Source organism: Balaenoptera musculus, chromosome 7 (assembly GCF_009873245.2).
Source record: "Balaenoptera musculus isolate JJ_BM4_2016_0621 chromosome 7, mBalMus1.pri.v3, whole genome shotgun sequence".
Classification (NCBI taxonomy): domain Eukaryota; kingdom Metazoa; phylum Chordata; class Mammalia; order Artiodactyla; family Balaenopteridae; genus Balaenoptera; species Balaenoptera musculus.
Window position 1 is genome coordinate 24,954,271 of NC_045791.1, and position 25,082 is coordinate 24,979,352.

Here is a 25,082-nt window from a genome sequence, read left to right on the forward strand (position 1 = left end):
TACTTGATAATATTTTTTTTTCAATTTTTTTCTTTCTTTAGGCATTATAATGATCCTAGAGAGAATATATTTTTACTTTATTGTTTAATAGCTGCAATACTCTCTAGCATTTTCAAATTTGTTTTAGAAACTTTAATAATTAGAGAAAATAGTTCTTGCCTCCCACAGAATTCCTAAAAGTGATGAACATTAGGAAAAAAAAGAGAGCAGTAAGATAGTATGTGGATATTCTGTTGTGATTTTAATTAGTATCTTAGTGCGATTGTTGAAGGTATTTTCTCTATAGCACATAAAAGAGATTTCACATTCTACTCCAAATGTTTAGACTTTCGTTGATCTTATGACATCTTTTTAGATAATTTCTTTCACACTGGTAACAGGTAAACAACCAAAAAGAAAATAAGAAGTACATTCTGACTAACAATATCTTTGAAGAATAATGTCCAAAATGTTGAAAAACAAAACCCTCGGATAATTAAAAAAATTATTCAGGACAAAAGATTTCAAGTTTAGAATCAGAACAGACACGGAAGGATTTTATGAGGCACTATGCAGTCAAAGTCAATATATCAATTAATAATTCACATAGTGCCCAGATAACATTATCACTCAAAACCTGATGACTAAAAATATAGGCTAAATTTTGTAGGTAAGCATAAACAAGAATAAGGAAAAATAAATGTTGGACATACAGATGTTTTTACAGTATAACAGTTGAAAAATATGACTGTAGTTGGCAGTACATTAAATTTGTATTAATATCTAATATTATGAGATATAATAACCAGAATCTCCAAATACTGTTGTAAAGTAAATATTTTAGTACACATTTTTCTAGACCAAAGTTTTAAGGTAACAAATTTATTGTGCATCTCAGGTAGCTATAGCCAACAATTAATTTACATTATATCTATAAAAGCAATTATCCTACATCATTATAAAATTGAAGCAAGTCCAGGTGAGTTTCTCATTACTTAATGAGCTGATTTGGTAGGAATTGTAAAAATATCAGTAAACAGAAACCTCAGTTAAGTAGAGTTGGGAGACCAGAAGGGAAGATCTCTTACACCCTGCAGCTGTAGCAGAGCCCAACAGGAAGAAGAAAGACTCTTCTTTCCTGGCAAGGACTCAGCCTAAGAAAATCCATGGACTCGTTGTTTACTAGAGCCCTCCCATCTTCTTTTTTACTCTCTATAAAAGCATTCCTTTTTCCTTGCTGTGAGGGAACTTGCACATAGCTCACCATGGTGCAGACTCCAAATTTCAATTCTTTGCCAATCCCCAATATACCAGTCTTTGCTGGAGAAATATCTGGCTCTCAATTTGTTTTAGGTCAACATTTTGGTGGCCCATAGGGGGATCAGAGAAGACTCCCGATGGCTCCGGGGCTAGTGAATATACAGGTGCAGTACCCACAGCTGAGTCTATTGTTGCTTACTGCTTTTCCTGCTGACCCTGGAGTTTAAAGGCAAGTCTTTCTCTTAGATCCAAACTCACACCCTCTTTCCATCTGAAGCTCTCCAGGCTTTATTCAGAATCTACTTAAAGCTTTTGTCTTTCTGGTTAAGGCCTTGTTCTGCATATGAGTACTTGTTTGGCACTTGGGTCTGATTTTGATATCAGACTCTTTCACTGAAACTGTTAGCTTTGCGTATTCCCTTCGGAACAGGAACTGCTTCACCTGAAGCTAGCTAATCTTTGACCCATTCCTCTGAAAACAGGGGTTCTCTGCAACAGTGCCAGGTTTTTCAGCCTTTGGCTTATTCTTTTGAAAGGACAATTCTCTGGAAACTGGCTGAAAACACCTTTGGCCTGGCTCCTTTAAGCTGTTTCCTTTGAATTGGCTGGGATTGTCTTACAAGCTGTCTGAATCGAACCAGTTGTGCTGTAAGCTGTTTAAGCTGTTTGAAAATTGTTCTTTACTCTAGAGGAGAAACCACTAGGAAATGAGACTCCAGTTATCTAAGTATTTTGAAGGCCTCCTCCGTTATAGGGACTCTGGTCAATTTTATGTTTAAAAGCCACAGTCCTTCCTCATGGGCACTGCTAACTAAATGGACCAACCTGACCAAAGGCAATTTAGAATATCAATGGCTGTTACGGGGAATTTCAGAAATCCCCAAACTTAATTTCCTTAAAACCAAATTGGGCTACAATAGCTCAAAAATTTCCAGAACTGAGTGGAATGCTTATTTCAATTGGTATTTTGAGGCTTCCCAATATAGTCAGGACTCTAAAATTGCCTCTCCGCAAAATAAGATTTTAAGATTAACTGAGGAAAAGAAATGATGAAAGAAAGATAAAGTGGCTCTCAAAGCCTCAGGCTCTCCTTCCTTGGCGTCTTTGTCTCAGGCTCCACCTCTGGTGCCATCTCCCTCCTTCCTTTCTATGCTGCCTATGCCTCCACTGTACCCTCAATCCCCCCATACTCATTCTCTGGCCAAACTTCCCTTTTCCTCTGAACCTGTCAGAACATGTTTCTTTAAAATTAAGCCTTCTGAAGGTCCAGAGGCTAAATCTTTAATACCTTATACTCCCTGAACTAAAGCTGAACTGTGAGCCGTAAGCAAAGATTTTCCCAAAGTAACCAAAGATCCTCATAGTTTTGCTGAGGAATTTAATATAATCACTCAAACTCACCAACCTGGTTTCTCTAACTTATACTAGCTAGTTCATATGCTCATCAGTGAAGATCAGGCCCAGCACTAGGTGAAAATTGTTAATTGAGAAAATCTTGAAAGATGCCCAGAATTACAACCAGGAGAACAGCCTGCTATCTTATTATGTGTCAGGCTCAGAAAATTGCTAGGCAACTTTACTGAGCAATTACTAAGGCTTTTCCAAAGCCTGTTGACTGAAACAAAATTCAGGCTTGCACACAAAAATCTGCAAATCTGTTCATAAAAATTACAGTTGTCGGGCTTCCCTGGTGGCGCAGTGGTTGAGAATCTGCCTGCCAATGCAGGGGACACGGGTTCGAGCCCTGGTCTGGGAAGATCCCACATGCCGCGGAGCAACTAGGCCCATGAGCCACAACTACTGAGCCTGCGTGTCTGGAGCCTGTGCTCCACAACAAGAGAGGCCGCAATAGTGAGAGGCCCGCACACCGTGATGAAGAGTGGCCCCCACTTGCCGCAACTAGAGAAAGCCCTCACACAGAAACGAAGACCCAACACAGCCAAAAAAAAAAAAAAAAATACAGTTGACTTTTGATTGTCTTTAAAAATTCTGGTCTTCCTTCAGGTGTTGATTAACTCAAGGAGTTTTTAACTCTTTGTTTATTAATGGGCTGAACTGACATCCTTCCCTTTTAGTAAAAAGGACCAGCATGAAATGGGAAACTATGTCCACTTCAGATTTAGTTAATCTGACAAACCAGATTTCTTGTACTCTATATGAATCACCTCAAAGGAAGACCATCAAAATTCTTAATCTTCAACTCCAACAAATGAAGGCTTCTAAACAAACCCAAAACCCTCGTAGTTTTTGCTATTATTGCAAAGAACCAGGGCATTAGAAAAGAGATTGTTACAAACTTAAGCGCTAACCAGCCTTTCCAATGCCCTCCAATTCTCAGTGGTGGGCTCTGAGGAACTAGAGGGGCTCTTCCCAATCCTCCCTCTTAATCAGCTTGGAGAAACATTTCTCCAACTAGAGGATGAATCTCTTCCAGTCCTAATTGATACCACACTCTTGAGTGCTCAACCCCACTACCATAAAATAGCCCCTGCCTTGGAGTACTAAAACAATTCAAAGAGTGGGGATTTCTAATGAACCTCAAGAGGTTCCTATGTCTGAACGTATTTCCTTTTGTTTAGGCCTTTTGAGAGATACACATCCTTTTCTCCTTAGTTCCTCTACCCCTATCCATTTATTAGCCTGGAAACTTCTTAGAGAAGTATGCCAGAAATTCTTTCTCCGAAAAGGGGAAAACAATTCTAGAAATTGACAGTATCATCAAAGAACCAACCAGGTAAATTAAGTGACCCTCTAACATCTTTTATTTGTTCTATCTCTGATGGTACTACAGCAGATTCTGAAAATACGGATCATTTGTCCCTACTGAATCAGCTACCACTTTCCTTATTGGCAAAATCTCCAACTGATGTTTGCAAAATTCACAGTGCATCTCCCATCAAAATTTAAACAGAATCCTCAAAACCTCTTCCCAGAATTAATCAATACCCTAAAGGAAAACCTTAAAGCCCATAATAGAAGAATACAGGCTCAAGTCCTCATTATCCCCTGTACTAGCCCCTGTAACACTCCATTTTACCAGTGAGAAAAGCAAAGGGCCAAAGGTGGAGGTTTTTTCAGGAACTCTGAGCAGTAAACAACACTGTCATCCTTCAACACCTTGTTGTTCTTAACTCTCATATGTTACTAACATCCATTCCCACCAGAAATGAATTCTTCACTGTAACTGATTTAGGCAGTGCATTCTTTAGTATTCCAGTTGATGAAGACAGCCAATACCTTTCTGCGTTTACTTGAGAGTAAAAAAACAATTCACCTGGACAGTAATGCCTCAGGGATATACTGAGAGTCTTTCTTATTTTTTGCAAATCTTGAAGGCTGGTATGAATGATATAAAGTTCTCTAAGGGTTTTACGTTGCTGCAATATGTGGATGATTTGCTTCTTTGCTTTCCTTCTTAAGCCTCTTCACAGGAAGGCAGAGTCCACTTAATAAAGCTTTTGGCCTTAAAAAGGACTTAAGGTAGCCAAAGAAAAATTGCAGTTTGCCCAAACCCTGGTTCAATATTTCAGTCATCTAATATCAGAACAAGGGCTACACCTAGATCCAGATACACTTCATGGTGTCCTAAGTTTCCCAAAACCCCAGACTAAGGGCTACTGTGAACTTTTCTCAGACCAGTTGGTTATTGCTGAAATTGGATTCCAAATTTCTCTTTTAAAGCCAAATTTCTTATGTTTTTCTCAACAATAACAACCACCTGACCCAATTTTGTGGGAAGAACTGATTGACATAGCCCTCAAGGCCCTAAAGGAGAGTTTGATGAACCCACTTGCCTTTGGGCTTCCTTATTATCAGATTCCCTTTTACTCTTTCATAGATGACAAGAAAAGGAAATAACTTTGGGGTACTCACCCAAAAACTTGGCGACCACCATCCATGCACAGGGTATTATAGCCAGCAGCTGGACCCAGTGGCACATGTATTAGAATCACTGCAGCCACTGCCCTTTTTGTTAAGACCACTGAGAAAATTGTGGAATGTCCTTTAATCATTTTTGTATCTCATGCAGTAGAAGTCATTCTGAATTCTCATGGTACTCAACACTTCTCAGCTAGCTGCCTCATATCCCATGAAGGCCCTTTGTTTTCTGTCCTTCACGTAACTCTTTTACATGATAATAACTTTAACCTGGCTACTCTTCTCCCTTCTGTCACCAACAATGTCCTTCATGACTGCTTAATGTTGATAGACAACCTCCTGACTCCTTGTAATGATCTACAGGAAATTCCACTGGGTAATGTTGACTTCTCATGGTTCACTGATGGTTCTTGTTTAAAAGGTAACAATGACAAATATTGTGTTGGTTATGTTATTATAACTCCTTTTGATGTTGTTAAGGCAGCATCTTTACTTATGACTACTTTGGCCCAATAGGCTGAATTACACACCCTTACACGTGCTTGTACTTTAGTCAAGGACAAAACTGCCAATGTTTATACTGATAGAGATATGCTTTCAGAGTAGCTCATGATTTTGGAATGTTGTGGAATGTTGCTTTCTTATTTAGTTTAGTTGCTTTCTTATCTAGTTACGGCAGTGGAAATAAAATTAAAAATAGTCTCTATGTTCAGGAATTATTGAACACAATACTTTTACCTTCCATTTTAGCTATTATTAAGATTCTGATGCATGCTAAGCTTGACTCTCTGGAAACTAAGGGAAATCACCTTGCTTATATTTCTGCAAGGAATGCTGTCCTTAAAGGGACCAACAGCAGCCAAACCTCTGTCATTATCCAAAGGGACATCTCCCCAAATGATAATTTAGAAAAACTGGCTACAGAAGCCTAACAATGGGACTCAGAAAAGGAAAAACAAGATTGGAAATTTAACAACTGTTTGTTTGGAAAAAAGAGAGAGATCTGGTTTGGACCAAATAACTCAGTACTACCAGAGACTCTAAAATCCCCACTCCTCATCATAATACATACACTAAATTATTGGTCTATTGACAAAATGATGAATCAATATTGTTGGGGAAACATTAACAAGGCTGCAAAAAGTGCCTACCTCACTTGTCCTACTTGTGTTAAGTACAACCCAGGGAAGCCTGTTTGTACTGCTTCTGGATATTTTAAACTGCCAAATGGACATTCAAAGTCTGGCAGACGGATTTCATAAAACTTTCTCCATCTCACTGATATAAATATGTTTCAGTCACAGTCTGTATGTTTTCCCACTGGACTGAAGCCTTCCCTTGCAGACAGGCTATTGCCTTTTCTGTGGCTAAAGTCCTTTTGGGAAAGATTACCCCTACTTGGAGGAGCTCCTCTCAAACTTTATAGTAATCTGGGAATCCATTTTAAGGGCCAGGTGCTTTGACAAGTCTGTGATGTTTGGCTGGTTTTACAACACTTTCACTATGGTTACAACCCTCAATCCTCAGGTATAGTTGAACACACTAATGGCATTTATTATTACCAACTGGCAAAATTTGTAGAGGTCCTCCAAATACCTTGGCCAAAAGCATTGCCATTGGTCCTTTTAAATTTCAGATCCATCCTTTCGGGAATTCATAACCTTTCACCCTTTGAGATAGTCCCAGGATGCCCAATGAACTTGACTCCTGCTTTTTTTATCCATAACTTATAAAAGGAGAGATACTCTAGTATTGAAAAGGCCTGCCTGCTTCTATTAAAAATAACCAAGCTTTGGTAGAGCAATCTTTTCACAGTGTGCCCTTGGGAGACAAATACCTTGTAACCTGGAGATTTCGTCTATTGGAAAAGACACTACCAGAAGAATTTTCCTCAACCTTGCTGGAAAGACCATACTAAGTACTGTTAACCAATCCTTGTGCCACCAAACTCCAAGGAATAGACTCTTGATTCATGTGACACACCTAAAGAAGGTGCCGAACCCTGACTGGACCTGCACATCATCCAGTGACCTGAAAGGAAATACTTCTCAGAAATTGAGGCAGTCAACATCTGAAGACACAGCTTTCCCAAGTTATCTGTACCAGGCCTGTTGGAAGTTTGTCACCAACCTTCAATGTTGACATAAAGATTCAGATGACCTCCAGGGTCTATGATCTTGATAACGTATGGACTTTAAATAAAAAGTGCCTGAGAGTTCCCCCTCCTGCCCCTCCCTGTTACTTAAATGTGACCTTACTAGGTTTCCAGCCTGAGACACTACTGGAAATGGTCTTTCCTGACACTGAGGGACAAAAAGCCACTGAAACTAGAAAATCTGACTCTTGATCAGTGATGCTTTCGGCAAAAGATCTTAATCAAAAGATAAAAATGTAAAAAAAAATTAATAAAAAGAATCCTCTTGCTGAGCCTGCGCGTCTGGAGCCTGTGCTCCACAACAAGAGAGGCCGCGATAGCGAGAGGCCCGCGCACCGCGATGAAGAGTGGCCCCCGCTTGCCACAACTGGAGAAAGCCCTCGCACAGAAACGAAGACCCAACACAGCCATAAATAAAATAAATTTAAAAAAAAAAAAGAATCCTCAATTAAATAGAGGTGAGAGACCAGAAGGGAAAGTTCTCATATCCTGCAATGACAGCAAAGCCCAGCAGGAGAATAATGACACTTCTTCTTTCCAGGAAAGGACTCTGTCAATGAAAATCCTTGGACTCTTTGTTTACTATAGCCCACCCAAATTTCTTTTCCTTTCTATAAAAGTGTTCTCCTTCCCTTCCCATGTAGGAACTTGCACATGGCTCACCAGTGTTTCAGACCCTAAATTGAGATTTTCTGCTGATCCTGAATAACCTCATCTTCACTGGAGAAATATCTGTCAGTCAGTTTGCTTCAGGTCAACAGAATCATGTGGTTATGAGTTAAGATTAGACTAAATTAAGGTCAAAGCTAATAATAACACTACTATAACCAAGGCAGCTACTTAATCTTTTGAGATCTCTGTTTGTTCACATGGGAAGTAGAGAGCCTGCAGGGTCGTTGGGAGGAATAAATTGGATATGTGTAAATGATTATTTTCACTAACATTTTTTGTTGTTATTTTCTATGATATAAATAGTTCATTTCCTGATTTGTTTATTTATTTAAAGACTTTCAACAACTATAATATGTCAGTTGATACATTATTTTAAAGATGCACAGAATAGACTTGCTTCTACTTCCCAAGTATTCTTAAAGTAGTAATGCTGAAATAACACCTAACTAAAAAAAAGATAAAAAGGATCCCCACTGAAGTAAGAGTAAAAAAGTTCTGTTGGTAGAAAATAGGCGTTCCAATTCACTGAAAACCTAATTTCCAAAAGTAGCTACTCCTAAGAACACATAGTAATTACACCCAATTTAAAGAGAAGGGGCCGAGTTTAGGCTGGCATTGAAGTCCCTTCCAAAAACAGAGACTTTCTTTTTCTACTTTCCTAATCATCCAAATTATTCTGACTTTGGATATATAGAGTCTTCATGATTTAACAAAATACTTGGGTGCGTAGACACAATCAATAAAGATGGTAGAGTGTCTGCACATTTGGATGATATATATGGAATGTGATATAGCCACTTCCTACCATATTTAATTGAGTATATGCAGAGTGCCCTATTTAGCAGTACAACTTAACTACTACAGTGGTAAAGAATGTTGAGACTGGTTTCATAAACAATATACTGTGAAGCCTTTAAACTTGGGATCTTTTTAAAGGTAACCTGAAAATCCTATGTGATTTCAGTATTCAAGAAGAAAAAAGAAGACAAATCAAATGGAGTTCCAAGGCTTTTTCAGTTCTCTAAGTAATTCTATAATGAAGAAAGCAACTTCCATACAACAGTGAATGGCCTTTGGTTCTTTTTCCTAGTACTTAACTTTCCATGAAAAGAAAACTAAACAAACTTTGGCTCAGTTGAATTTTATAACCTGTTGTATGAGCTCAACCAATAACATACAAAAGTTGTATTTCAGGCTATTCTCACCCAGTGATTCCAAATACTTAATAAAGAATAGAAGGTATAGTCTATTGATTTTTTCTACATTCTTTAAAATAAGAGTTGAAGGTTGGCAGCTCCCATATTGAATCTGTCCCTCAGTATGTTTAATTTAGTAAACATACTATTGACCTTTTAAAAACCTAAAGCTTTCCTATAAAAAGCTCACTTTTCCAGTTCCTTGAAAAGTAAGATTCTTGGGTTAGCATCCTCATAAGGTAACAACTACTGCCTGCTTTGTATGGAGCTGGACTGGATTTTATTAATGACTCCCTGTTATAACAGAGAGACAGAGATATTCCTTTATATTTTATTTTTTCCCTAACAGATTTTTTTCCTTGGTGGAGGTGGGCAGTGGGCCAACTGTTAACTCCCTTTTCTTTTGTTTTTGATCTACTTCTGAGAAACTGTAGGAAAAATTTTTTTCACTCTTGCTTTAATATTAATACTAACTTCATTGTCTTTACAAATTAGTTTTTCATCTTTATGAGTTATTTTAATGGATATTTGTGAATAATCCTGAAACTCATCATGTTTCTCTCTTTGCAATAGCTTTTAAGAATTTAGAGCCAAATGTATGGATCATTTTTCATGATATGAACTTGTTTATACCAATCTCACCCTCAGATTTATTTATATTACTCATCCTTACTTTGCCTTTGTTTGGGTACTTCCTCTTTATAAGCTTTAATCTTTCCAGGTTATTAACTTAGATTACTTCTGGAAATGATCAGAGGGCTAAGTAAATAACTAAACAAAATAGTAATATGCAAGGAAAACTTGAGAAGAAGTAACACATTTTACATTTAAAATGACCTAATTTGGAAACATTTTATTAGCCTAAATAAAATTAAACAGTATATGCCAAATTCTATTCCATACATTCATTCCTCTCCTCATCTTTTATTTCTCTAAGGACAATGTTGCCTCAAAAATGTCAGTAGTAATGGGAGGAATTCCATGTTTCACTAATTATTGTGAGTGCAATGCTCTGCCTCTTCTAAACATATTTTGGACTTGGTTTCAAAGATCTAGTTCTTTTGAGTATGTTCCTCAACAATTAACTCAGTGATTTAATGGGAAATTCTCAAGAAGATTATGCAAACTTAGAAATCTGGAAAGAAAAACCTGATTCTAAAAGAGACTTGCAAAATATAAATTGTTGCTTTGGGAGAAGGGAATGCTTCTCCTGATCCAGCAAAATGGCAACTTTACATATAGACTTGTAGTCTTTTAGCTCAATATTATTTACAGAAGAAAATAAGTTGTGGTCACACAGATCAAAGCAGAATCTATGAAGGCAGAGAGCATGCTGCTACTGTTTGAGATTTTTAAAATTCTATTTGCATTTTCTTCGTTTTGCTTGGTATTGTTTTGTTTATCTATTTGTGCTTCATAAGTGAATACACTCATTTGTTTTCTTATTCTAAATAAACATTTATCTTATAAATTTAAATACAAATGTGGTATTTCTCTGAGGCTTTTCCTTCCTTCTTTTTTTTTTTTTTTTTTTTTGCCTTAAACTACCCACGTCCAAACCTTTGTGGACTACCTATTAAGCGGTACCATAAACAACCAGATTACAGCAACTTTAAAATGAGGATATAGTCTGGAGAAGGAAATACAATATATCATCATAAATATTCAAATCTAAATGGTGAAACAATTCTCCTCTATATTGCCTTCCTGTGTACATTTCATCTGTTAATGTCGTAATTTTCTTTGACTCATTTTACTTAAAAAAAATATGTATATATTTATCTAGGATTGGGTCTCTTATTCTGGTGTTTGTAGATTTAAGAGATTCATGGGTAAGCCTTAGGAATTCATAAAATCTCAGAAACTATACACAATGCTTCGTGCTGACATGCCTTTTTTTCCCCTGTGGAAGGGATTCTGAGCTTTCCTTGACTCCTACAGCAGACTCTAAGAGGAACGTGGAGACCAGTTTCACACTTCCCTTTCTTTATCACCCATTCCATATACCTTGCATGTAAATGGTAGTTTATATGGTATTCAATTTTGCTTATACTTCAAAGTATCTAAGATTTGATTAAAACCCAGTGAAAAGAAGGATCACCTATCTGCTCCTTTTGATTTTAATTAAATATAAATAAATAGAACTGCTTATTGAGAGCATCCCACTTCACAGAAACAGAAACTTTGTCTGTGGTTATACATATGATAAGAGCAGGGATGATATTTGAGCCCATACAATTAAATTTTAGAGCCTGCTTTCTTTACCACTCTCCCATTAATAAATAATTATATAAGAACATAAACTTGATTCATCCAGAAAGCAGTAAATGCAATGAAGAAAATGGGTCAGAGTAGTGCTATATAGGAAAAAAACATACATTACTTCTGATTCACAATTCATTGGCCAATGCTAGTCGCATGGGGTGGGGCCCCATCATGTTGGTCGCACCCAACCACAAAGTTTCCAGGAAGTACCATCTTATCATGTGCCCAGAAAAAGGAAAAAATAGAAATATACTGTGAACATCTTTGATGACTACCATAAGGAGTGAGTTGGGTATAGAGAACATCTTGACAGCGTGGTCAGAGATGCCTCTCTGAGAAGGTGATATTTGAGATGAGATCAAAATGAAGGGAAAGAGCCAGCCAAGCAGGTTAGGAGCATAGTAGGCAAAGGGAATAACAAATGCAAGGATTCTAAAGCAGGAAACAGACTTTGTTTTTATAGACAGAGAACAAAGTGAATGGGGGTGGGTTAGAAATGAGATCTGAGAGGTAGGCAGGGGCTGGATCTTGTGGGCTTTATCAACATCTATGGTAAGATAAGTTCAACAAGTATCTTTCTGTTAGAGATTTTGAAACAAAGGAGTGATGATGATATAATTTAATCTACATTATTAAAATTCTCACTGGCTGCTGTATAAAAAAAGTGGAAATAGGGAGACCAAATAAATGGCTTTTGCTGGTGTCTAGGTGAAAAATGAAAGGTAGTTTCTGCCTTTGAAAAGATCATAAAATAGTCTGCACATAGGGAACTAGGCGATGTATGCAGTTACAAAGCAATATCCTTAGTGTTTTGGTAGGAATGAACAGGGTGAGAACATGCAGAGGGGAAATCTAACCTGGACTTGGGGATTTCAGAGGAGAAATTCTCATGACAAAGGATAAGAAGAGAGTTCCAAGCCATGACTAAAAGTCAGGCAGAGGGGAAGGTAGAATGGGACGAAAGATATTCCAAACAAAGTCAGTAGCATTCGTAAAATTCTGTGTTGTGTGTGATGGAAGGAGTGGGAAAAGAGAAAACTAGAGAGGAGAGCAAAGCCTAGAGCTTGAATGGCCTTGTATACCATGCTAAATGGTTTGGATTTCACCCTACAGGCAATTGGGAGTCACAGAAAGACCTGCTGCTAGATTCGGTTATGCTCAGATATGTAGTTTGTATCTTTCTCTTAGGGAGCATTTAGACAATATGTAGAAAGAGAAAAATCTCTCAGATTCCACAGATTTACAAGGGGTTATATATATGTATCTATTTCATTTGCTTGAACACCCAAAGTTTATACTGAAGTCAAGTAGACTATTAAACACACCACACACACACACACACCACACACACACACATTTTCATATTCCTTCCCTTGCCACTTCTCATCCTACCTCCTCACAATAAATTAAAAATACTCCAAACCTATTCCTCAATGTCTGTTAGCTTTGGGTATATGTTGATGTTCAGCAATGCTATCCTCTTCTGCCAGAAAACACAAAAAAGTGGTGGAATTTTATTTTCTCTTAACCTTCTTGCCAAATGAAATCAGCTTCTGTTAATAGTTGTTGATTTTCCCCTGGATGGAACGCTGAATCACTCTAAGGAGCCTGTGATGACGCTTCTAACCTGAGTTTCAGGCGTGTGTGGTTCCCCAGAGCCCCAGATGCTTAAGCTTCAGGGCTTGGCACACCATCTATCTTTGTAACATGGCTCATCCCAGTGGAGTGTTAAAATGATGACTATGTGTATATGTATATGCTCATGCTGTTTGACTGTTATGTTTTTACATTTCTGATGCTGGTTATATTTTTAACTAATGCAATTTTATTGTATTTTTGCCCTGAAGCTATTTAAACTAAGCATACAATTTAGGGGAATCTAATAAATAAATAAACACAGAACCCTGGAGGAACTGTGGCAACCGATGGTGGAATTTATCCCAATATTTAAATGAATTCACTTTGACTAAATATTTGCAGTTAGTAGACTAGTAACTGTACAGAGACAGAAAGGATTTTTTTTCTCCTAAAGTTGAAAAAAAAAAAATCAGGATTGCAAAAATTATATTTATACTATATTTTTCTTATTCAGATTTATAAGAAATGTTAAAGTATTCCTGAGAAAATAGCTAATAATGGTGTTGCGAATTTAATGAATTATTTAAATTGTGAGACCAGTCTTGGGGGGAGAAACCTTCTTTTTATTGTTTTAATGGAGTTTATACTTTAACTTGTCATTTGTTGCAAAAAGCTTTGAAAAGTAAAAAATCACTATGCATTGCATGTGCACAAAGCTTCCTGCATTTCTCATAATTGTCATGTGTCAGTTCCTGATTGGTTCTTAGCTTTTCAAAGACTCACTATGTACTAACAGTTCCTGTACCTGTTGGCTGCAGATTCCCAGGTATTCTTCACCTGTCCTGAAACTACTGAGAATCAGATTGGTAGCCTATCAGTCGTTTCATTTCATTTACCAACAGGGTGTGGACATATGCTTGGCCTGTTTCTGTCTGAGGGAACCCTTAACAACTCCCTAAAGTGGTTAGGCTGTCCTTGATTTCTAGAAATCCCTAGGAGGGATGCTTGTTTAAACCTACCTACCAGCTCTTGAGCTACCTGGCTAGAACCAGTGTTGGGGCTAGTGGGGGTACCTGTCCTGCTCTTCTCCAGGTAATGTGGGAAGAATTCCCCAGGGCAACTGTGTGCCTGATGGCTCTACAATCTCTGATGTGAACTAATAATGAAGTCAAGCCTGGGGGCTCTCTTTTAAATCAACTTGTCCTCATCCCACTGGATCTGGATGACAGCCTGCATGTCATCTAGCTTACAGATGGTTATTAATATCACCACCCTTCCCACCTTCCCATCCCAACACACTGCCAGGGCATGGTTCTTGTGTTTTACTTTTTATTCCAACAAACTCTTTTTACACCCATATGTAGTCCTTGCTGGAGATTATCTTGATAAGAAGTTGAACAGGACTATCAAAACCATGTATTAATACTTGGATATAATGAAAAATTTAATAATAAATAAAGAGACCGTATTTCAAATCTCTGAGATTTACTGTCTAGGTCAATTAGAAAAGTTGAATAGAGGGAAATGGAAAAAAATGTGTAGGCACTACCTCTTGCAAAAGCACCAGAATCACAACTAACTGCTGAACAATCATCAACAGGAGGACACTGGAAGTCACCAAAAAAGATGCCCCACATCCAAGGACAGGGAGAAGCACAATGAGATGGTAGGAGGGATGTCATAAAATCACCATAAAAATTTTATCACCATAAAATCAAATCCCATGGCTGTTGGGTGGGTGACTCACAAACTGGAGAACACTTCTATCACAGAGGTCCACCCACTGGAGTGAAGGTTCTGAGCCCCACGTCAGGTTTGCCAACCTGGGGGTCTGGCAACTGGAGGAGGAATTCCTAGAGAATCAGACTTTGAAGGCTGGCAGGATTTGACTGAGGGATTTCGACAGGACTGGGGGAAGAGGAGACTCCACTCTCGGAGGGCACGCACAAAGTAGTGTGCGCATCAGGATCCAGGGGAGGGAGCGGTGACCCCATGGGAGGCTGAATCAGACCTATCTGCTAGTGTTAGAGGGTCTCCTGTAGAGGCTGGGGGTGGCTGTGGCTCACTGCAGGGACAAGGAACTGGCAGCAGAAGTTCTGGGAAGTACTCCTTGTCATGAGCCCTCCCAGAGTCCGCCATTAGCCCCACCAAAGAGCCCGGTAGGCTCCAGTGCTGCATTGCCTCAGGCCAAACAACCAGCAGGGAGGGAACCCAGCCCCATCATCAGCAGACAAGTGGATTACAGTTTTACTGAGCTCTGCCTACCAGAGCAACACCCAGTTCTAACCAGCACCAGTCCCTCCGATCAGGAAGCTTGCACAAGCCTCTTAATAGTCTCATCCACCAGAGGGCAGACAGCAGAAGCAATAAGAACTACAAATCTGCAGCCTGCAGAACGAAAACCACATTCACAGAAAGATAGACAAAATGAAAAGGCAGAGGACTATGTACCAGATGAAGGAACAAGATAAAACCACAGGAAAAAAACTAAATGAAGTAGAGATAGGTAAACTTCCAGAAGAAGAATTCAGAATAATGATAGTGAAGATGATCCAGGACCTCGGAAAAAGAATGGAGGCAAAGATCGAGAAGATGCAAGAAATGTTTAACAAAGACCTGGAAGAATTAAAGAACAATCACCTGGAAGAATTAAAGAACAAACAAACAGAGATGAACAATACAATAACTGAAATGAAAAATACACTACAAGTAATCAATAGCAGAATAACTGAGGCAGAATAACTGAGGCAGAAGAACCTGGAGGACAGAATGGTAGAATTCACTGCCATGGAACAGAATAAAGAAAAAAGAATGAAAAGAAATGAAGACAGTCTAAGAGACCTCTGGGGCAACATTAAACGCAACAATATTCATATTATAGGGGTCCCAGAAGGAGAAGAGAGAGAGAAAGGACCTGAGAAAATATCTGAAGAGATTACAGTCAAAAACTTCCCTAACATGGGAAACGAAACAGCCAAGTCCATGAAGCACAGAGAGTCCCAGGCAGTATAAACCCAAGGAGAAACATGCCAAGACACATAGTAATCAAATTGGCAAAAATTACAGACAAAGAAAAAGTACTGAAAGCAACAAGGGAAAAATGACAAATAATATACAAGGGAACTCCCATAACGTTAACAGCTGATTTCTCAGCAGAAACTCTAGAAGCCAGAAGGGAGTGGCATGATATATTTAAACTAATGAAAGGGAAGAAACTACAACAAAGATTACTCTACCCAGCAAGGATCTCATTCAGAATCAATGGAGAAATCAAAAGCTTTACAGACAAGCAAAAGCTAAGAGAATTCAGCACCACCAAACCAGCTCTACAACAAATGCTAAAGGTACTTCTCTAAATGGGAAACACAAGAGAAGAAAAGGACCTACAAAAACAAACCCAAAATAATTAAGAAAATGGTAATAGGAACATACACATCGATAATTACCTTAAATGTGAATGGATTAAATGCTCCAACCAAAAGACAGGCTCTCTGAATGGATACAAAAACAAGACTATATATATGCTGTCTACAAGAGACCCACTTCAGACCTAGGGACACATACAGACTGAAAGTGAGGGGATGGAAAAAGATATTCCATGCAAATGGAAATCAAAAGAAAGCTGGAGTAGCAATAGTCGTATCAGATAAAATAGACTTTAAAATCAAGAATGTTACAAAAGACAAGGAAGGACACTACATAATGATCAAGGGATCAATCCAAGAAGGTATAACAATTATAAATATATATGTACCCAACATAGGAGCACCTCAATACATAAGACAACTGCTAACAGCTATAAAAGAGGAAATCGACAGTAACACAATAATAGTGGGGGACACTAACGTCTCACTTACATCAATGGACAGATCATCCAGACAGAAAATTAATAGGGAAACACAAGCTTTAAATGCCACAATAGACCAGAGAGATTTAATTGATATTTACAGGAAATTCCACCTGAAAACAGCAGATTACACTTTCTTCTCAAGTGCACATGGAACATTCTTCAGGATAGATCACATCTTGGGTCACAAATCAAGCCTGGGTAAATTTAAGAAAATTAAAATCATATCAAGTATCTTTTCTAACCACAATGCTATGAGATTAGAAATCAATTACAGGGGAAAAAAAACACATAAAAAACACAAACACAAGGAGGAAAAACCAATATGTTACTAAATAACCAAGAGATCACTGAAGAAATCACAGAGGAAATGAAAAAATACCTAGAGACATATGACAATGAAAACACGATGATCCAAAACCTATGGGATGCAGCAAAAGCAGTTTTAAGAGGGAATTTTATAGCAATGCAATCCTACCTCAAGAAACAAGAAAAATTTCAAATAAACAATCTAACCTAACACCTAAAGGAACTAGAGAAAGAAGAACAAACAAAACCCAAAGTTAGTAGAAGGAAAGAAATCATAAATATCAGAGTAAAAATAAATGAAACAGAAACAAAGAAAACAATAGCAAAGATCAATAAAACTAAAGCTGGTTCTTTAAGATAAACAAAATTGATAAGCCTATAGTGAGACTCAACAAGAAAAAGAGGAAGAGGACTCAAATCAATAAAATTAGAAATGAAAAAGGAGAAGTTACAACAGACACCGCAGAAATACAAAGCATCCTAAGAGGCTACTACAAGCAACCCTATACCAATAAAATGGACAACCTGGAAGAGATGGACAAATTCTTAGAAAGTTATATCCTTCTAAGACTGAACCAGGAAGAAATAGGAAATATGAACAGACCAATCACAAGTAATAAAATTGAAACTGTGATTAAAAATCTTCCAACAAACAAAAGCCCAGGACCAGATGGCTTCACAGGTGAATTCTATCAAACATTTAGAGAAGAGCTAACACATCCTCCTCAAACTCTTCCAAAAAATTTCAGAGGAAGGAACACTCCCAAACTCATTCTACAAGGCCACCATCACCTTGATACCAAAACCAGACAGAGATACTACAGAAAAAGAAAATTATAGACCAATATCACTGATGAACATAGATGCAAAAATCCTCAACAAAATACTAGCAAACAGAAACCAACAACACATTAAAAGAATCATATACCATGATCAAGTGGGATTTATCCCAGGGATGCAAGAATTTTTCAATATATGCAAATCAACCAATGGGATACACCATATTAACAAACTGAAGAACAAAAACCATATGATCATTTCAATAGATGCAGACAATTTTTTGACAAAATTCAACACCAATTTATGATAAAAACTCTCCAGAAAGTGGGCATAGAAAGAACCTACCCTCAACATAATAAAGCCTATGTATGACAAACCCACAGCAAACATCATTCTCAATGGTGAAAAACTGAAAGCATTTCCTCTAAGATCAGGAACAAGATTAGGATGTCCACTCTTGCCACTATTATTCAACAGAGTTTTGGAAGTCCTAGCCATGGCAATCAGAGAAGAAAAAGAAATAAAAGGAATACAAATTGGAAAAGAAGAAGTAAAACTGTCACTGTTTGCAGATGACATGATACTATACATAGAGAATCCTAAAGATGCCACCAGAAAACTACTAGAGCTAATCAATGAATTTGGTAAAGTTTCAGGATACAAAATTAATGCACAGAAATCTCTTGCATTCCTATACACTAACAATGAAAGATCAGAAAGAGAAATTAAGGAAACAATCCCATTAACCATTGCAACAAAAAGAATAAAATACCTAGGAATAAACCTACCTAAGGAGGTAAAAACCTGTACTCATAAAACTATAAGACACTGATGAAAGAAATCAGAGATGACACTAACAGATGGAGAGAGATACCATGTTCTTGGATTGGAAGAACCAATATTGTGAAAATGACTATACTACCCAAAACAATCTACAGATTCAGTGCAATCCCTATTAAATTACCATGACGTTTTTTACAGAACTAGGACAAAAAAATCTGAAAATTTGTATGGAGACACAAAAGACCTCAAATAGCCAAAGCAATCTTGAGGGAAAAAAATGGAGCTGGAGGAATCAGACTCCCTGACTTCAGACTATACTACGCAGCTACAGTAGTCAAGACAGTATGGTACTGGCACAAAAACAGAAATACAGATCAATGGAACAGGGTAGAAAGCCCAGAGATAAACCCACACACCTGTGGTTAACTAATCTATGGCAAAGGTGGCAAGGATATACAGTGGAGAAAAGACAGTCCCTTCAATAAGTGGTGCTGGGAAAACTGGACTGCTACATGTAAAAGAATGAAATTAGAACACTGCTTAACACCATACACAGAAATAAACTCAAAATGGATTCAATGTAAATCCATCTAAATGTAAGACTGGACATTATAACACTCTTAGAGGAAAAGATAGGAAAAACACTCTTTGACATAAATCACAGCAAGATCCTTTTTTGCCTCACCTCCTAGAGTAATGGAAATAAAAACAAAAATAAACAAATGGGACCTAATGAAACTTAAAAGCTTTTGCACAGCAAAGGAAACCATAAACAAGACGAAAAACAACCCTCAGAATGGGAGAAAATATTTGCCAATGAAGCAACTGACAAAGGATTAATCTCCAAAATTTACAAGCTGCTCATGCAGCTCAATATCAAAAAAACAAACAACCCAATCCAAAAATGGGCAGAAGACCTAAATGGACATTTCTCCAAAGAAGATATACAGATTGCCAACCAACACATGAAAGGATGGTCAACATCACTAATTATTAGAGAAATGCAAATCAAAACTACAATGAGGTATCACCTCACACCAGTTAGAATGGGCATCATCAGAAAATCTACAAACAACAAATGTTGGAGAGAAGGGAACCCTCTTGCATGGCTGGTGGGAATATAAATTGATACAGCCACTATGGTGAACAGTATGGAGGGTCCTTAAAAAACTAAAAATAGAATTACAGTGTGGCCCAGCAATCCGGGCATATACCCAGAGAAAACCATAATTCAAAAAGACACATGCACGCCAATGTTCACTGCAGCACTATTTACAATAGCCAGGTCATGGAAGCAACCTAAATGCCCATTGACAGACGAATGGACAAAGAAGAAGTGGTACATATATACAATGGAGTATTACTCAGCCATAGAAAGGAATGAAATTGGGTCATCTGTAGAGACGTGGATGGACCTAGAGACTGTCATACAGAGTGAAGTCAGAAAGAGAAAAAACAAAGATCATATATTAACAAGTATATGTGGAATCTAGAAAAATGGTAGATTTTTTATAGGTGAACCGGTTTGCAAGGCAGAAATAGAGACACAGATGTAGAGAACAAACGTATGGACACCAAGGGGGGAAAGTGGGGTGGTGGTGGTGGTGGTGGTGGTGGTGTGATGAATTGGGAGATTGGGATTGACATATATACACTAATATGTATAAAATAGATAAGTAATAAGAAACTGCTGTATAAAAAATTTTTTAAAATAAAATAAAAAATAAAATTCTGTTGCCAATGTTGAATTTTCATGACAGAAAAAAAATGTGTGGATATCTAGGCACAAATTCAATTATTATAACACTAAAATGTTTCTAGTGTTAAAAACACATAGACATATAGCGACATAAAAATATTGAAAAATATACTGAAACAATTTAGGGTTTTAAATATCCCCTAGTATGTTCAAGTATTAAAGTGAAATCTACATAAAACAAATAAAGCATTGTTTTTAGCTCATTACAATTTTAAGTTTTGGTATCTGGAACTCCACCATGAATATATTATTTAAAATTTAATATATCACAGGAATGATGAACTTCTACATTATCAAAATAGAAGTAAACAGAGTGTATTAATCTGTTAAATTGGTTATGTAATTGAGAAACCTATTTTTCCATTCACCGTTCAAATTAACCATTCACCTTAACAGACATGTTAGATATTAAATATTAAGTAAAACAGATTATAGCGTGGATATTTTATATTTGGAATTTACTTCTTGGCTTAGAAATATGACTAGTTCACAGTAGACCTTAAATATTTACTGGAAAAATTGTGACATTATTTAACTTGATTTTTAAAAATAATATAGAACATTATTATGTAGAAAGAATATGTATAAGCATATATACACATGAGCTATATGTTTGAGGCAGAGCCAGAGAGTAACATTTTAAAATTATTATCTCTTCTTTATTTTGCCCTTTTCTTCTCCCTATTAGTTTTTGCCTTGTCTCATGATAAGTTTGATATTTCCTGAAACATGGGCATAAAAGGTTATTCAGAATTATAACTCCTTTAGAATGTGTCTCTACTTGTATTTTAAAGGAAGAGTCAGTATGCTATGACCTGCAGACCAATTTGGGTTCACTACCTGAATTTTAAGTAACGTTTTATTGGAAGACAGTCATAATCGTTTGTAGACATATAGTATATGGCTTCTTTGGTGCTAAAACAGTGGAGTTGGGTAGTTGAAACAGGCAAAATCTAAAATATTTACTATCTGACCATTTACAGAAAAGATCTGCTGACCTGTGCTCTAAAATGTTCTAAATTCTGCTTACGATTTATAGAACACCCATCAAGTGTATACATATCAACATAACAGCATGCTGTGCTGAAAGATCCTGATACCAGTGACTATTCCATACCAGGAAGGTCACGGTAGTTTAAGTAGATGATTTTACATAACAAATTCATTTGTGGAAAAGTTCGGGATGCAGACAATGACACCTAATTTTTCTTAGGAATCCTGTGTGTACGCAAATACCAACCCAGGACTGAAATAAATTCCCTAACAAAAAGTGAATGAATCTGGTCATTTCATTGCAGGAATATAACACTTAAGTGCAAACCGAATCGATGCTTCACATAAATAAGGGAACAAAGGCTGACAGTTCAAACAGACTCTGAAAGAAGCTAATTACCAACTATTTTTATGGGAAAAAGCAAAGTTTATCCTATTGCTTATTTCTTTACTCTCACAAATGCATGGGCACTACTCAATTATTGAGAGGTGAACTAATTATTTTGTACATTATACATGCCCTTTGTCTCTTTTCTGTTTGTTTATTTGTGTTTTTTTTTTTTTCCAGCTGAATGCCTCAAGTTCTACCATTTCACTGATCATTAACCACAATTTAAGAACAAGGAAGCAGAATTTAAAGACTATGGAAATGAGTTCACTCTTGCCCTTATTGTTCAATTCTGTTAAAAGAGTAGGAAATTCTTCATTAAAATTAGGTCTTTTGTTACCTATTGACTTTACTAATTATATCTTTTAGAAAACAAGAGATGTTACTTTGTTTAGTGTCTAGGTACATAATTACTGTCTTAATACAAAAGCTAAATTCATCTAGGAATAAGTATAGACCCATTAATAATTTTCTAAAGTGTAAAGATGAAGATAATTGACTTCTTTCTTCCTATTTTTATGACTCACTCTCTAAGATTTCATTTAAAAATTATATTTATCTGATTCCTTTTAATTTTCTTGATAATCACATTGCTAGGAACATTGTAGATTCTCAAAACAGTCTTTGTTATTAATTGATTCAAAAGCCTTGAGTTTTCTTTGCTCTTGATGTAAAAGATGTTTGCAGTATTAAGGTTGAAATGACCTTTAAAGAGCTATTTTGTCCTAGAAAACAAAAAGAGATTTTTCTATGGATAAAATCCATTAATAATTAACATTGTTTTGATATCTCAGTGTTAACAGTCCCTAAACAAAATATCGACCTGTGAGAGAATAAAGTTAAGCCAGACAATTTGTATCTCATTGAAAAGAGATGTTATACCTCTCTAAAACTGGATGAAATTTAAATTTTCTTTTAATTGTATTTTATCAGGAAAAATCCATATTTTCATTAAAAGAGAGCAGTTAAAAAACATTAGGAGGGAAGATTATATGAATTTGCTGAGTCCATAACATAATTTGATAATTTCCCCAAATTGAAAGCCAATACCTGTACTTAATTCTCAATAAAGTTCAGTGCCTAAGAAATAATAGCATTTGTGTGTTCTAGTAAAAGTGAATTGAAAGTATCTTCAGAATATTTTCATGAAAGAAAAACAAGACAGGTGACTGAGTCTGATTGTGTATAGGATTTGCTGATATCTTATTTCCTATGTTTAGGATTAAACATAGGTGCTAAAAACATGATGGTTCAGCTGAGTTAGGATATGACGTAGGTGGGAAGTCAAAAGATATTGGTTTCCTTTTCCATTCTCTCTATGCTTAAATGTGTAACCTAAGTCTTCAGCTAAATATCAGGTTTGATACCTGCAGTGCCCTGAGTGGATTCAATCTCCCAGGTAGGATTTTGTTGCTTTCTGGTTGGCGGAACTGCCAGACCTTTTTGCATTTTCCACTAAGAACTTGGCATAATCATTTGAATTCAAAATCTCTCCCAAAACATGTCTTTATGGATCAAAGGGCCCAGTCTCAACATCTCTAACACAGAACACTATCAGCTCCTTCCAGGAAGTAGCATCACGTTTTTGTGATTGTTATATACACATAAGGATAATTTTATCTAGCTTAGCCCTTTCCCTCATCTGCACAATGAAACGACTGAACTAAATGATCTTTCTGTTTTCTTCCAGCTTCCTACATTTTTTGAGTCTATGAGGTAAAACTTTTATGGCAGAGAAACATGTTCTTTGGGTGAATGGAGAAATTGTGTGGGAATGTCCACAGCTATTCCAATGACAAAGTTCCAGAATCCACTTTATCAAGGAGAATTGTGTGTGGGGCTGGGGTGGGGGGGAGGAGAATAAAAACAAAAAAAGAGACAGATGGACTTCTTGTGATGATTTAATGTAATGGCCTGGGTACCTTCTAGTGCCCTTTGGCAAATTTCATTACAAAGACCCATAATAAGTAGAAAGGTCTTTCTCTTTCATTTTAAAGAGAAAATGAGTATTCAATTGAGAACAACATAGTAATTATTTGGGGATCATACAAATGTTAATTCATAGAGACAGAAAAAAATAAAAGAGATTATACTCGATAGCTGCAGAAGCAGACAGCTGGACATAGGAATAAAGAGCAGACAACCTCTGAAATGCCAGCTGTGTAATCCTAGGCAAGTATCTTAACCTCTCTGGTAATCCTTATTCTGAGCGTTAAATGGAATAACAAATGTAAAGTTCCTGGCAATTTGTGGGATGCCAACACAGGTTAACTCCTTTTCCCCCTCCTACAGTATCATGGATGGAATCTCCTCTCCGGTACTTACTGTTTTATAGATACAAAAAAGATGTAAACTTTTCTTATCTTTCTGAAACTTACTATCTATTGGACAGAAAGGACATAAAAATGAAGCAAACAATAATAAAAGATAAAGAGGATTTCCTATCTATTATATTTTATTGAATCCTAGGCTGAAATTGCCAATATTATCAGATAAATGAGAGTGGCTATGCTGTATTGAGGAAATGTAAATGATTAGATCCATACACCTAGCCTTGTACGTCATCATGGAAATAAACTCCAGGATGAGGACAGAAGTTACTAGATGTATAAGACAAAACAAATAAGTGTTGATTCTGAAATATAAACAACTTTTGTGGTCAAGAAATAGACTCACTCAATAATTATTTACTGAATACTCATTATATATCAAATATTGTACTTGACTATGAAACTACAAAGATAAAATAAAATTATTCTAGTTCCCTACTTAAACTGGGAACAAGGATGTAGAGAGGCAAATGAATAAATGCATGCATGAATGAATGCAGATGAAGCCCAAAAGAAATGGAAGTTTCCAAAGCAGAAACAAAAACAGTTAAAGCAACAGAACATAAGCATGTGTGAGCACATACATTAATAATGGTATACATTTGACTGCCTAATGGATTTGGGAACTTGTTAAAGATTATTTATAATAAATCAAAATTGAAGGTCAATACATACTAAATCTCAAATTTGCATTTAATTTATATTTGTGACGTAAATAAGAGATCACACATTCCAGCATCACCCAGCTCATTCACTTAATGCAGCAGGTAGTAAATACTCCCTTTTTAGCCAAACAGAAGACATTAGAGAACAGTAATCATAAAACAGTGTCAGGGGCTTTCTCAAAGAAAAATCCAAATATTTGAGGGATATTTAGGTTGCATTTAGAAGAAATTATAAAATTTAGGC

At 36.7% G+C, this 25,082-nt stretch overlaps 1 protein-coding gene across 1 annotated transcript in view; it reads right to left on the minus strand.

The window, feature by feature from the left end:
• LRP1B (LDL receptor related protein 1B) overlaps positions 1-25,082 on the minus strand; it is a 1,897,582-nt gene that overhangs the window by 689,227 nt on the left and 1,183,273 nt on the right. The window lies entirely within an intron of this gene.